The 12,562-nt window shown below is 39.8% G+C and overlaps 1 non-coding gene across 1 annotated transcript; it reads right to left on the bottom strand.

The window, feature by feature from the left end:
- Positions 1 to 5,687: 5,687 nt before the first annotated feature.
- On the bottom strand, positions 5,688 to 5,759 carry TRNAE-CUC (transfer RNA glutamic acid (anticodon CUC)). The gene has a single exon. It is a non-coding gene; the product is annotated as a tRNA-Glu (tRNA).
- Between the last annotated feature and the right edge of the window lie 6,803 nt (positions 5,760 to 12,562).

Genomic DNA, 12,562 nt, shown 5'->3' with positions numbered 1-12,562 from the left:
CATTTTTGGATTGGATTATTCTTTTTTTTTTAATGAGCAAGATTCTTGAGTTCCTTATATATTCTGGTTATCAATCTCTTATCTGATGAATAATTGGCAAATATTTTATCCCATTCTGAGGGTTGTCTTTTTGGTCTAATTATTGGTTTCCTTGTTATGAAAAACTTTTTTTTTTTTGGAGAGGTTTTTGCTATACAGTGTGTGCACTCACCAAAAAAACAAAGAGAGACAGAAAGCAAGAAATCACCTCCCAGGGGGGATGGCCACACCGCGATCCTTTCTCTTCCATTCTCCTATCAGAAATCTTGGACACACACGCACACCTGGTGTGAGTTTAAGCCACCGGGGCATGCCTGGTGTGAGTTTAAGCCACTAGGTCCAGGACTTGAACCGTGATTGACTACATGGGAGTCCAGCAACATAGCCATTACGCTAACTGCTAGTCCTGGTATGAAAAAGCTTTTTAGTTTAATGTAATCCCACTTGGGGGGAGGGGGGGCACTAATGCCTGTGCTTTAAATGTTTTATTTTTAAATAGGAATCATTTTTTTTAACTTTATTTATTTATTCATTCTTTTATTTTAATTTGATCAGAGAGAGAGAGAAAGTGAGAAAGCGAGCCACCAGGTCCAGGACTCAAACCGCAGTCAGCCATGTGGGAGTCCAGCACCTTAACCACCATGTCATTTACCAGCCCCTAAGTGTCTTATTTAAGAAATCTTTGCCTACTTGAATATCTTCAAAAGTTTCCCTTACTTTTTCTACTAGTAATTTTATAGTTCGAGGCTTTATATATAAATCTTTGATCCATTTTGAGTTGACTTTTCTTTTTAATAATTATTTTATTTCACTTTATTTATCTATTTTTAATTTGACCAGAGAGAGACAGAGCAAGAGTGAGGGAGAGACAGAGATAGTGAAAGCAAGCCGCCAGGTCTTGGACTCGAACTGTGATCGGCCACGTGGGAGTCCAGTGCCCTTAACCACCACACCCCTGCTAGCCCCAAGTTGACTAAATATTTTTGATATACAACAAATACTTTTCATGCAGGTTAAATAATTCTTAAATTTTTACCTTTAAAGAAACATTATGTTTGGAGTATTACTGCAAACAGTTCTTTAACATTTCCCTATTCTTCATAAGTGCAGAATTGAGCACATATTCTAACTCTGCAAAGCAGCAGCTTTAAACTTTATGTTAGTGATTTGATACGTTGCTGTCTACATAATAATATCATTTAGTGAGATCAGCAGTTAGCATAATGGCTGTGTCTCTAGACTCCCACGTAGTCGACCGTGGTTTTGCGTCCTGGACCCAGTGGCTTAAAACTCATGCCGGGCGCGTGTGCGTGAGTGCCCAAGATCTCGGGAAGAGAATAGAAGAGAAGGGATGTGGCGTGGCCATCTCCCCTGGGGGGCGATTTCTAGCTTTCTGTCTGTCTGTCTCTGTCTGTCTGGCAAGTGTATGTACCCTATAGGAAAAACCTCTTGAAAAATATTATTTAGGAAAAGTATAATCATTTGACTAAAAATAACAATAGCATGGGTTAAAGGAGAACACTAACCAAAACCTCATAAAACAAACAAAAACTTGAAACTGCTTTAAAAATTAAATTAACCAAGCAAGAGAAATATGCTATGTTGTTATGGAGGACAATGCAGCAATCTCAAGACTTCTTTTGGCTTCCTTGACCCTGACTTTTCTTTATGTAGACCTTGGCTCTTCATCTTCATCTTCTTCTTCTTTTTTTTTTTTTTTTTTTTTTTTTTTTTTTTGCACTCAATCTTTTAAGAAACATTTTCACTCTTGAGTTCTCAACTCAGAGTTCAATCTCCTCTAAATTTGTTATCATTAATAATAAAAAAAGACCTCTCCTGAGGCCAGATCAAAATTCAACATAGCTTCCTGTTTTACCTCCTTTCCAAACACAAACCTTTCTCAGTTAGTAAGCCATGATTGAAACCTTAATCATTTTCTTTTATTGCAATGTAACTTTAATAGACACCGTGTGGTTGATTTTTCTGTACCTATACCTGCAATGGTGACTGGGATGGCAGAAGAATTCTGCGTTTGCTAAAAGAATGAATGACAATAACTCTGTGAAGTAAGTATGGAAACTCTTAGCAACTCCATTGTATTTTGTAAGGATCCAGAGGCCAAGAGAAGCTGAGTCACTCACCCTAGATGACCCAGTTGATATTGGCATGGTCAGGACTGATTCAGTTTCTGGCTCCTGACTAAAGTATTTTCTTTTCTGTCATAATATCTTCTCCGTCTATTTCTTCTTCTTTCCTTCCCCTCTTCTTTCCTGTTCCTCCTCCTCCTCCTTCTTCTCTTTCTTCTCTTTCACCTTTCCTCCATATTTGTTCTTCCACACCGTTGAGTTCATGGATGAGTCTCTTGTCCTTTTATCATACTAGTTTAGGCCTTTAGCTCCTTGGATCATGTTTATGGCAACAATCTCCTAAACGGACTGCCTTCCTTTGGTCTCTGGCCTCTACCAGTCTATTCTGCACCCCACGGCATTTGTATCACCAAATGCTTGGCTTTGCTTAATCTCCATCTTCTCTTTGGCCTCCTTACAGTGACCTCATCACTGCGACCTTCTCCTTGAATCTTCCTTACCTTTTACTGCCTTTCTCACTGCACTTTTGCTACCCACTTTGCTACTTGCTTTGCTTCTTTCTATTCTTCTATAGTATACCCTCTCCTGGTTTTATTCCTCCTTTTTATAGATTTTCCTTTGGGGAGAATTCTGAGCAAATGACTGCAATCTCTAGTCCCAACTCTAATTTTCACCAGAGCTCCCGCCCATATTCCAACAACCATCTGGTGTGCTGATCCTTCAAAGATCAAACTGAATTTACCTTCTCTTCCCAATCTGTTTCTGTATCCTAACTTCCCTGTTTATTTTTATGCCGCCTTAACTTCACTAACCTTACAGACCACAAATCATGCAGTTATTAAGGACTTTTTCTCGATTTTTAATCCTTTATATTTTATCAGGCACTAGTTTCTTTTAGATTCCCTTTGAAATCTTTACTTGTCTTTTTTTTTTTCCCCTGTAGGGTTCCTACACTCACTAGAGAGAGAAAGGGAAAGTGAGAAAGCACCCTCCAGGGGGGATGGTCATGCCACAGTCCCTTCTCCTTCATTCTTCTCTAGGGATTTTTGGCATATACACACATGTGCCCAGCATGTTTCTCAAATCACAGTGTCTGGAACTCAAATGATGGCCATGTGGACTCTGGCACCTTAACCATCATGCCACCTGCTGGCCCCCTTTGTTGTGTTAAGGTCTTCCTAATCTGGCTGCAGCTCCCCATCTGACCTCATGAGACACCCTTCCCCCTGAGGAACAGGGCAGGGTGATGCAGATGCAGCCAAGCAGGTGTAGCCATTGCAGATGAAGCCAAGCAGGTGTAGCCATCTTCACTGTAGGCGCCGGGCCTTGGTGATGAAATGCCATTCTCCTCTCTCAGGCATTCCAGGTACCGCTATTACTTGTGTTCAGCTGTGGAAACAGTTTGCAAGGTCTGTTTTCACCTAGTGCCCACTTTCTTCTCTTTTTACCACATATTGAAAATTTTTTTTAAAAGAATGATTTTATTTAACTTTATCTGTTATTATTATGCTCCAGTTTGATCAAAGAGAAATAGAAAGTGAGACAGGGAAAGTGAGAAAGCAAGCCACCAGGTACATGACCCAAACCACAGTCGGCTGTGTGGGAGTCCAGCACCTTTAACCACGACACCACCTGCTGACCCCCACAGATAGTGATTTTTTGAAGTGTCTGACATACAGCTTATCATCAATGAATGGTGCCTATTGTTTTTGTTAATAGCACTATAATAAACATATTTCTGTCTTACTTCCTCAACGCAGTGAAAGAAAGCTCCTTAAGCACTAAGATCACATCTTTTCTCTACTCTCTTGCACCAATCACGATGCACTTTCTGTACAAGTAATAAGTCCTTTTCTGAATCAGTTTCGGTGCAGCTAAAGGAAAGAAAAACAAAGCCATTTTAGTTGTAATCAAGCTCTCAGTCCATTCCTATGCTATCATAAAATTTCAGGTTTAAAAAGGAAATGGAGGGACCAACAGTTGGTATAATGGCTATGTCTCTGGACTCCCATATAGTTGACCACAGTTCGAGTCCCAGATCCGGTGGCTTAAACTTACACAAGGCGTGTGTGCGTGCATGTTCAGGATGCTCAAGATCCTGAGAGGAGAATGGAGGAGAAGGGATTGCAGGTGGCCATTCCCCCTGAGGGGTGATTTCTCACCTTCTGTCTCTCTGTCTCTTTCTGGCGAGTGCATGTGCCCTATAGCTAAAACCTCTCCAAAAAAAAAAAGAAAAAAAGAAAAGAAATGGGAAAAACCTCCCCACAAAATGACAACGACTTGAAGTGGCAAAGATTAAAGCAGTTTTGGAAATTTCAGGATTTTTGAAAAGTTAATGTCTATATAGCATATTTTTAAAAATCCAACATGTTTGTATTTTCTTGTGGGAAACTCCCAGAGTTATTTGCCCTCTATGTAAGAATTCCCAATTATACTGAGATGTCTTTGGAGGGTAAGAATTGACTTTCTAGGTGCAAAAATTTTACCATGTTTGTAGGGATTTCTTAGAGAAAATTAAAAACTTAACAGATGAAACAATTAACTAAATTTGGGGCCAGCAGGTGGTATGGTGGTTGAGGCAGCTGGACTCCCACATGGCTAACCATGGTTTGAGTCCTAGACTTGGCAGCTTGCTTTTTCACATTCCTTCTCTCTCTCTAGTCAACTTCAATAAAATTAAAAAATAAATAGAAGAAGACATTGAATAAAATAATTACCTGAAAAAATTAACTAAATTATTAAGTTATTCAAATGGGTTATTAAAAGAAGATATAAACTGGTTGCTTCATAATCAACCAACCATCTTAGATTTATAAAAGAGAACAGAATAGAAATAGATCCAATATATACAAATAATTTACAAAGTACATAATATGAATATAAAGAAAAAAATAGAAATTGATTGTGAGCATGATGCAAAGTAAGTATAATGTCTATTAACCTTGCTTTCTTCTTTTAATACTCAAACAAATACAAGATTAAACAAGAGTGTTTTTAAAATCCCTGCTTGGGGGGTTAGCAGGTAGCCTGAGGTTAAGGCTCTGGACTAACATGGTTGAGTCCCAAATGGGTGCCTTGAAAATCAGAGCCTGTGTGTAGGTATGAGTGCCCAAAATCCCAAAATAAGAAAGAAGAAAGAGGAAAGAGTTGCAGGTGGCTATTCCTCCAGGGGGATGATTTCTCACTTTCCCTTTCTCTAGCCAGCACATGCACCTTATGGGAAAAAAGTAAAAATGAACAAAAAATCTCTGCTTTTACACATACCAAATTTATTTTTAAAAGCTAGAAAAACACAGTTTAAGAGGTGGTTTAACAAGTCTATGAAAAAACATATTTGAGTATAGTACAATCACAAACTTTTGTGTTTAATTTATTGTAAATGCTACCTAGAAATAGGCATGGTGCATTTTAAAATGTTAGATTAAATATCACTTAAAAACAAATCCAATTTTTTATAGTTAAAAAAAAAAAACAAAAACAAAAACCAGGGCAAAAAACAAGTCTTAAAAAAAAAAAACAAAACAAAAAAAAAAAAGCAGCAACCAGGGCAAAAAGCAAGTCTTCCCTGACCGGGAATCGAACCCGGGCCGCGGCGGTGAGAGCGCCGAATCCTAACCACTAGACCACCAGGGAACTTGCTGAAATCCTCTCATTAATCATAGTTGTTGCTTAAAAAAAATTCTTTATGTACTAGCTTTGGCCACTAGAGGGCAATTTGTCTCTAGCCATAGCTCCCTGTAGGTTTAGCCACTGAAATTGAAGCAAATGGACGCTCCAGCTGAACTCCGCCGCCGCTCCAGAAACAAAAACTCAAACCTTTCGAATCTAATCCTCTTTCAATCGCGGTGCTGAAAAATACGTCCTGAAATATTCATTCTCATTCTCTCTACCCTAGACAAGTGTTAACTTGCTGTCCAGAATTTGTTCCTTGCTTTATTTTTTTATCTACCCTCTGCATCTATCTCCTGTCTCTGTTTCTCTATCGTTCTCTGTTGGTATATTCAGGTTAACGAAGCGGAAAGCTCTGGGTGACATACTCAGTGAACCACAGGATCCTTACAGAGATCCAAATAAGCCTTTCAAACCCCCTGGGCTCATCGTCTCCGTTTTCCAAACAGCGTTATTATCTGGGCAATCGTTTCACTTCTCCGCATTGACAGTAGCCATCGCCAGGAAATGATGCAGGTACCAGAGAAGCCAAGAAACCTCACAGTCCAGCCTCAATTCTCAAACCCTCTGAAAGAGGAGCAGAAAGCAATAGAATATACGACAGTGCCCGCCCTTGCACTTGAAGACATAGAGCCCAAGAGACCCTGTTCTGCTGCCAGATGGAGGGAGGCTTAAGTAAGACGGACATAAATTTGTAATGAACTTGCTTCCAGCGACTTCGGCGCCAATGAGAGAAGCAGCCATCAATCCATCACTACGGGATTAGGTGAGCCTGTGCCAGAATTTGGCGTCTTGTTTTCAGCTACTCACAGATGAGTTTAAGTCACTGAGAGGTTATTCAATAAATATACGAAAGCAGGAAGGTTAATAAAAGTTATTAAGACTGATAAGCAAAAACGGAAAAAAAATCACCCTAAGAAAACTCGAAACTTAAGTATTCTCAATATATTATAGATGGGATGCACATTCCTTCTATGAGTAAGAGTTTAGGAGCTGGAGCTCAGTAGGTGGAGCTCCTACCTCTCATTTGGGGATTACCAGAATTGAGCAAAAAAAAAACTAGCTTTCTCATTTTGAAGGGAAGATAAAGCAGGTCTTATTTTTAGAATAATTTTTAATGTCATGTAGGTTTAGTCACAATATTGTACACAAGGTATAAAAGGGTGCAATAAAAACTGTCCTTTCACTTCTATCCCCTACTCACTCATTTCTCTTTCCCAGAGGTAACCAGTGTTCCCAGTTTCTTCTGTATCCTTCTAGAAATAGTCCATGCATATACAACAACTGTCTAATTCCCCAATTTCTTATTTTGAAACCTACCAAACCTGTGGCAAATTGTGAGTGTAGGTCAATGAACACACATAGCCCCTTCATGTAGACTCCTGTGGTCCAATGTGGTAGCTCTAGCAACATGCGGCTACTGTGCATTGACATGTGTCTGTATGAATTCAGATATTCTGTAGGTGTTGAGACACTGGATGTTTAACCCTCACTTTGAAAAAAGTAGAATATAAAATATCTTATTAGCACTTTTTACATTGATCACTTTTAAATTTTAGACAGGGTCTGTTTGTACTCCAAACCTGCTACTCCAAAACTTCTGCTTCAGCCTTCCAAGTAGCTGGGACTACACTGGCTTTATTTATTTATTTATGGAGAGGTTTTTGCTATAGGGCAGGTGGGCTCGCCAGACAGACAGAGAGAGAGACAGAAAGCCAGAAGTCACCCCCCAGGGGGGATGGCCAACCGCAATCCCTTCTCCTTCATTCTCCTCTTGGGATCTTGGGCATGCATGCATTAGGTGTGAGTTTTAAGCCACTGGGTCCAGGACTCGAACCTTGGTCGACTACATGGGTGTCCAGCGACATAGCCATTACGCTAACTGCTGGTCCCTATACTGGCTTTTCCAACCAAGCCTCACATGTAGCTTCTGCCTGCCCAGTAGTCGTTTACTAGAGGTCTATCAGTGCAGCCCACCATAGCTAGGCCGAGATTACATTTTAAAATGATACTGAGTGGAAATACTGGGTTAAATAAAATATATTTAAAATAATTTTATTTTTATTTTTAAAATATAGCTAGAATATTTTAAATTATGTGCTATATGCTCATATTACATGCTTGTATTATATGTTTATGTTATAGCACTGATCTGGATGTACCTTTATTCAATTATTTATTTCTTTCATGAATAAGATAAAGAGAAAGACCGCAGGCCACTTCAAGAGGGCCTTGACCACCTCGGCCTTGAGTTAGCCCCAGACCATGATTGGAACCAGAGTCCACCATCTGGCTCTACTGATCGTCAATGTTTTGCCAGACTTCTTTCTCTCTATTTCTATTTTTTATGAACCATTTATCCACTGAAGAAATTACATCTTCATGTAGACAGCATGATAGTGTACTTCTAAGCACCTTATTATGAGTCTACTAAGAACTAGCAATACAATGATCACACTCAGGAAATTCAAGTTTATTATTTATTCTACAGTCAATAATCAAATTTTCTAGTTGTCCTATTAATCCCCTCTACAGTTTTATTTTTGTCCAGATGTATTCCAGGATTATACATTGCATATAATTATCAAGTCTACAATCTCTTTACTTAAATCTGCAACAATTACCTGAGTCTTCTCTTTTCTTTCACAACACAGACATTTTTTTTTTTTTGAGAGGGTTTTGTTATAGGGTACGTGCACTCACCAAAAAGACAGAGAGAAACAGAAGGCGAGAAATCAGCCCCCAGGGGGGATGGCCACACTGCAATCCCTTCTCCTTTATTTTCCTCTCAGGATCTTGGGCACACATGAACACACACATGCCCAGTGTGAGTTTAAGCCACCAGGTCCAGGACTCGAACCATGGTCAACTACAGGGGAGCCCAGTGACATAGCCATTACACCAACTGCTGGTCCCAACACAGGCTTTTTTGAATAGTGGAGGACAGTTGTTTCAATTTAGTTAAACATTTCTGTTGGCAGGGAAACGATCATAAATGAGGTCTCTTTCTCAGTGCATTATATCAGAAGGTGCGTAGTGTATCGCATTGTCTGGAATGGGTGGGTGCAGTAGGCAGGTGATGCCCTCCATCCCCCAGCTATCCCTGTCTTGATCCCCAGGACATCTCGCCTTACAGGCAAAAGGAATTTTACAAAAGAGGATTTTGAGATGGAGGAGATAATCTTGATTGACTCTACAGCCCCGAATTGTCATAAGCACCTTCACAGGTCAAAGGCAGGCAAAAGAGTTAGTTCCAAAATAGTGTGATGGGCAACACACCCAGCTGGCCCTTGCCGCCACTGTGAATGGAAGAAAGGGACCACCGGCCAAGACAGAAGGCTGTTTCTAGAAGTAGTAAAAGGCAGGGACACAGATTCTCCCCTCGAGCCTCTAGAAAGAAAGCGGCCCTGCCAACACCTTAATTTTAGCCAATGAGAACCATGTTGGACTTCTGAACAACAGAACTGGAGGATAACATAATATCGCATTATTTTAAGCTATTAATTTTGCAGTAATGTTTACAGTAGCAATAGGGAACCAATGCAGTAGGTTTAGTTCCTTTGGCTAACACGCTTACCATGTTTCTCTTTTGTAAAAACACATTTATGCTCGCAAGTAAGAAATACCGGAAAATGCAAGTATCACCTGTGAAAGTGATAGGATGAGCCTGTATGACTGCTCTGTTCCTTAGGTAACTCTCACCTATGGTTTTGCAATCCACTGATGATTCTTGCCTGAATCAATGGTTGCTATAGTGATTGTAAAATGGTAATATTTTAAATTCTATGAAATCATATCAATTATTCCTTAAAGAACTTTCCTTTTGCTCATCCTCTTTTTATTGAATTTGTAGATGCCAGTTTGGAATTGTATGTATTTTTTTCTTTTTTTTTTTTTTTTTTTTGCTTTTGTGAATTTTTTTCAATAGGTTATAATCTGTTGCTGTCATTATTCATTTAATACTTAAATTGTCCCATATTTGGGGACCAGCAATTACCGTAATGGCTATGTCGCTGGACTCCCATGTAGTCGACTGCAGATCAAGTCCCAGACCCAGTGGCTTAAAACTCACACCGGGCGTGTGTGCGTGCGTGCCCAAGATCCCAAGAGGAGAATGGAGGAGAAGGGATTACGATGTGGCCATCCCTCCTGGGGGGAGATTTCTCGCTTTCTGTCTCTCTGGCTCTCTCTGTCTGTCTGGCAAGCGCATACGACCTGTGGCAAAAAACCTCTCCCCCCCAAAAAAAAAACTGTCCCATATTTGGCCAAAGGGCATCCTTAGAAGCTGACTCCTGTGTTCTTTCGGCATGTCTCTATACTTTTTGAGCACTTCTTTACTTTCTGACACAACATAGCCCAGGTATACCCTGTACTTTATAAAAGAACTCTGGGGGAATTAACATCTTCATGCATTTATTTATTCTTCTTGCATTTCCCCTTTTTCTTTCTTTCTTCTTTCTAATTTTTTGCTATAGGGTGCTTGCATTTGCCTGAAAGACAGAGAAAGAGGAAAAGTGAGAAGTAACCCCCCCCCTTCCCGGGAAGAAGGTCACACTCCAATCCCCTTTCCTCCATTCTCCTCTTGGGATTCTGGGCTTTCATGCCAACACACCCAGCGTGATTTTCAAGCTGCCGGGTCTGAGCCTAGAACCGCACAGCTGGCTATGTCGTATCCAGTGCCTTAACCTCCACACCTGCTGGCCTACTCTTTTATTACACGAATTATGGCAAACTCAGCATTCTTTTCTCCAACTTTTAAAAATTAGTATCTTTTGAAGGATGCTCATTATTCAGTGTTATTGTTTTCAGTAACTGCACGGTATCTCATAGCATAGAAAGTTTATTAAGGCAAGTTAATATCATTGGGCATTGAGATTGTTTCCAATGTTTTGCTCTTACCAGAAAGACTGTAATAAATAAGCTTGGACCAACATATTTTAGCATTTAGTTTTATACATTGGCTCACAAGTGATACACATTATAGGGTACCAAGTTCTGATCTGAAAATGTTGTTATATGTTGGAAGAAAAATTATGTCATCTCATTCAAATTCAGTTATAATTTACTGATAATTTTATTTTTCAATTTGATTTCAACCTCTCTCAGCTATTCTTGTTATTGTTCATTCATTCAATAAATACTTAGCAAATCTAATACATGTGAGGCACGCTGTTAGCCACTGAGAACACCAACACTGTGTTAGCCACTGAGAGCACAAAATGATATCCCTGACCTTAAAGCTTAGATCTGGCGACATCCAAGTTACTGAGCAACAACAGTATAGTAAATACGCATTCAAGCGATGATGGCATAGTGAAAGAAATGGATCACTCTACTTAGTAAGTTTATTTAACAGATTGAAGGTCCATCTTTCATCATACATACATGCTGAAGGGAATATAAAATGTAGCTGCAGGTCGGCTTCATGGCCTGGTGGTTGGAGCAGCCAAATCCCACATCAGAATCCTGCAAGGTTGACTGGTGCAGTTTGAATCCTGGACATGGGAGCCTGAGAAATTTGCTGAGTGCATGTGCTTACACACCCAATATCTCAAAAGGAGGGAGAGATGGAGGAGAAGGTATTACTGGATGATCATTCTCTATGGCTTTTTCCTCTGTCTCTTTCTGGTGAGTGCATACACTCTCTAGCAAAATAATAATAATAATAATAATAATAATAATAATAATACAGCCACTCCAGAAAATAGGTTGGCAATGTCTTTAAAAAACTAAGCATATGGGGCCAGCAGGTGGCATAGTGGTTAAGGTACTGGATTCCCACATGGCTGAACATGGTTCAAGTCTCTGCCCTGGAAGTTTGAAAACCACACTGGATGCATGTGTATGTGTGCGCCCTAAATCCTGAGAGGAGAATGGAGAAGGGATTGATACATGGTCATCTCTCCCAGGGGTGATTTTCTACTTTCCCTCTTTCTCTGTCTCTCTCTCTTTCTCTGTCTCTCTGGTGAGTGCACATGCCCTATAGCAAACTAAAGCAAAAACAAAAACAAAGCAAACCTGCGTTTACCTTATGGCTCAGCAAATGAAATGTATTCTTCTTGTTAACTTATTCGGGAGAAATGAAAACCTAGGCTCACACAAAACCCACACATGAATTTTCATAGCAGTTGCTTTATTCATAATATCAAAAAACTGGAAGCAATTGAAATGGCTGTCAATGGGTGAATGGTTAAATAGACTGTGGTACATCCATACCATGGAATATTTACCGATCAAAGGGAGCATACAAAAAATTACTTGGACAGATATCAAGAGAAATATGCTGAGTGGGGAAAAAACTAGTAAAAAGTATTCCATACTGTATGATTCTATTTTTATAGCATTCCTGAAATTATAGAGATGGGAACAGATTAGTGATTCCCAGGAATTTGAGATATGGAGGGAAGCAGGTTTCTTGTGACTGCAAAGGTGTGACTCTTGGGAAGCTTGCCATGACAGAACTGCCCTGTATCTCATTGTGATGATGGTACAAGCTCTATACACATGAAAAGATTGCACAGAGGGTGGGAGCCAGCAGGTGGCATGGTGGTTAAGGTGCTGGATATTCCCACATGGCTGACCTCAGTTCGAGTCTCAAATCGCTTTCTCATTTTCCCTTTCTCTTTCTCTAGTCAAATAAAAGTAAATGAATGAATGAATGAATAAATAAAATTGAAATAAATAATTCTAGAAAGATAATAAAATATTGCACAGAGGGACCAGCAGGTGGTGTGGTGGTAAAGACGCTGGACACTCCCACATGGCCG

Source organism: Tupaia chinensis, unplaced genomic scaffold (genome assembly GCF_000334495.1).
Source record: "Tupaia chinensis unplaced genomic scaffold, TupChi_1.0 Scaffold000106_1, whole genome shotgun sequence".
NCBI classification, from domain to species: domain Eukaryota; kingdom Metazoa; phylum Chordata; class Mammalia; order Scandentia; family Tupaiidae; genus Tupaia; species Tupaia belangeri.
The sequence above is the reverse complement of the archived record's forward strand: the minus strand, read 5'-3'. Positions and strand labels throughout refer to the sequence as shown.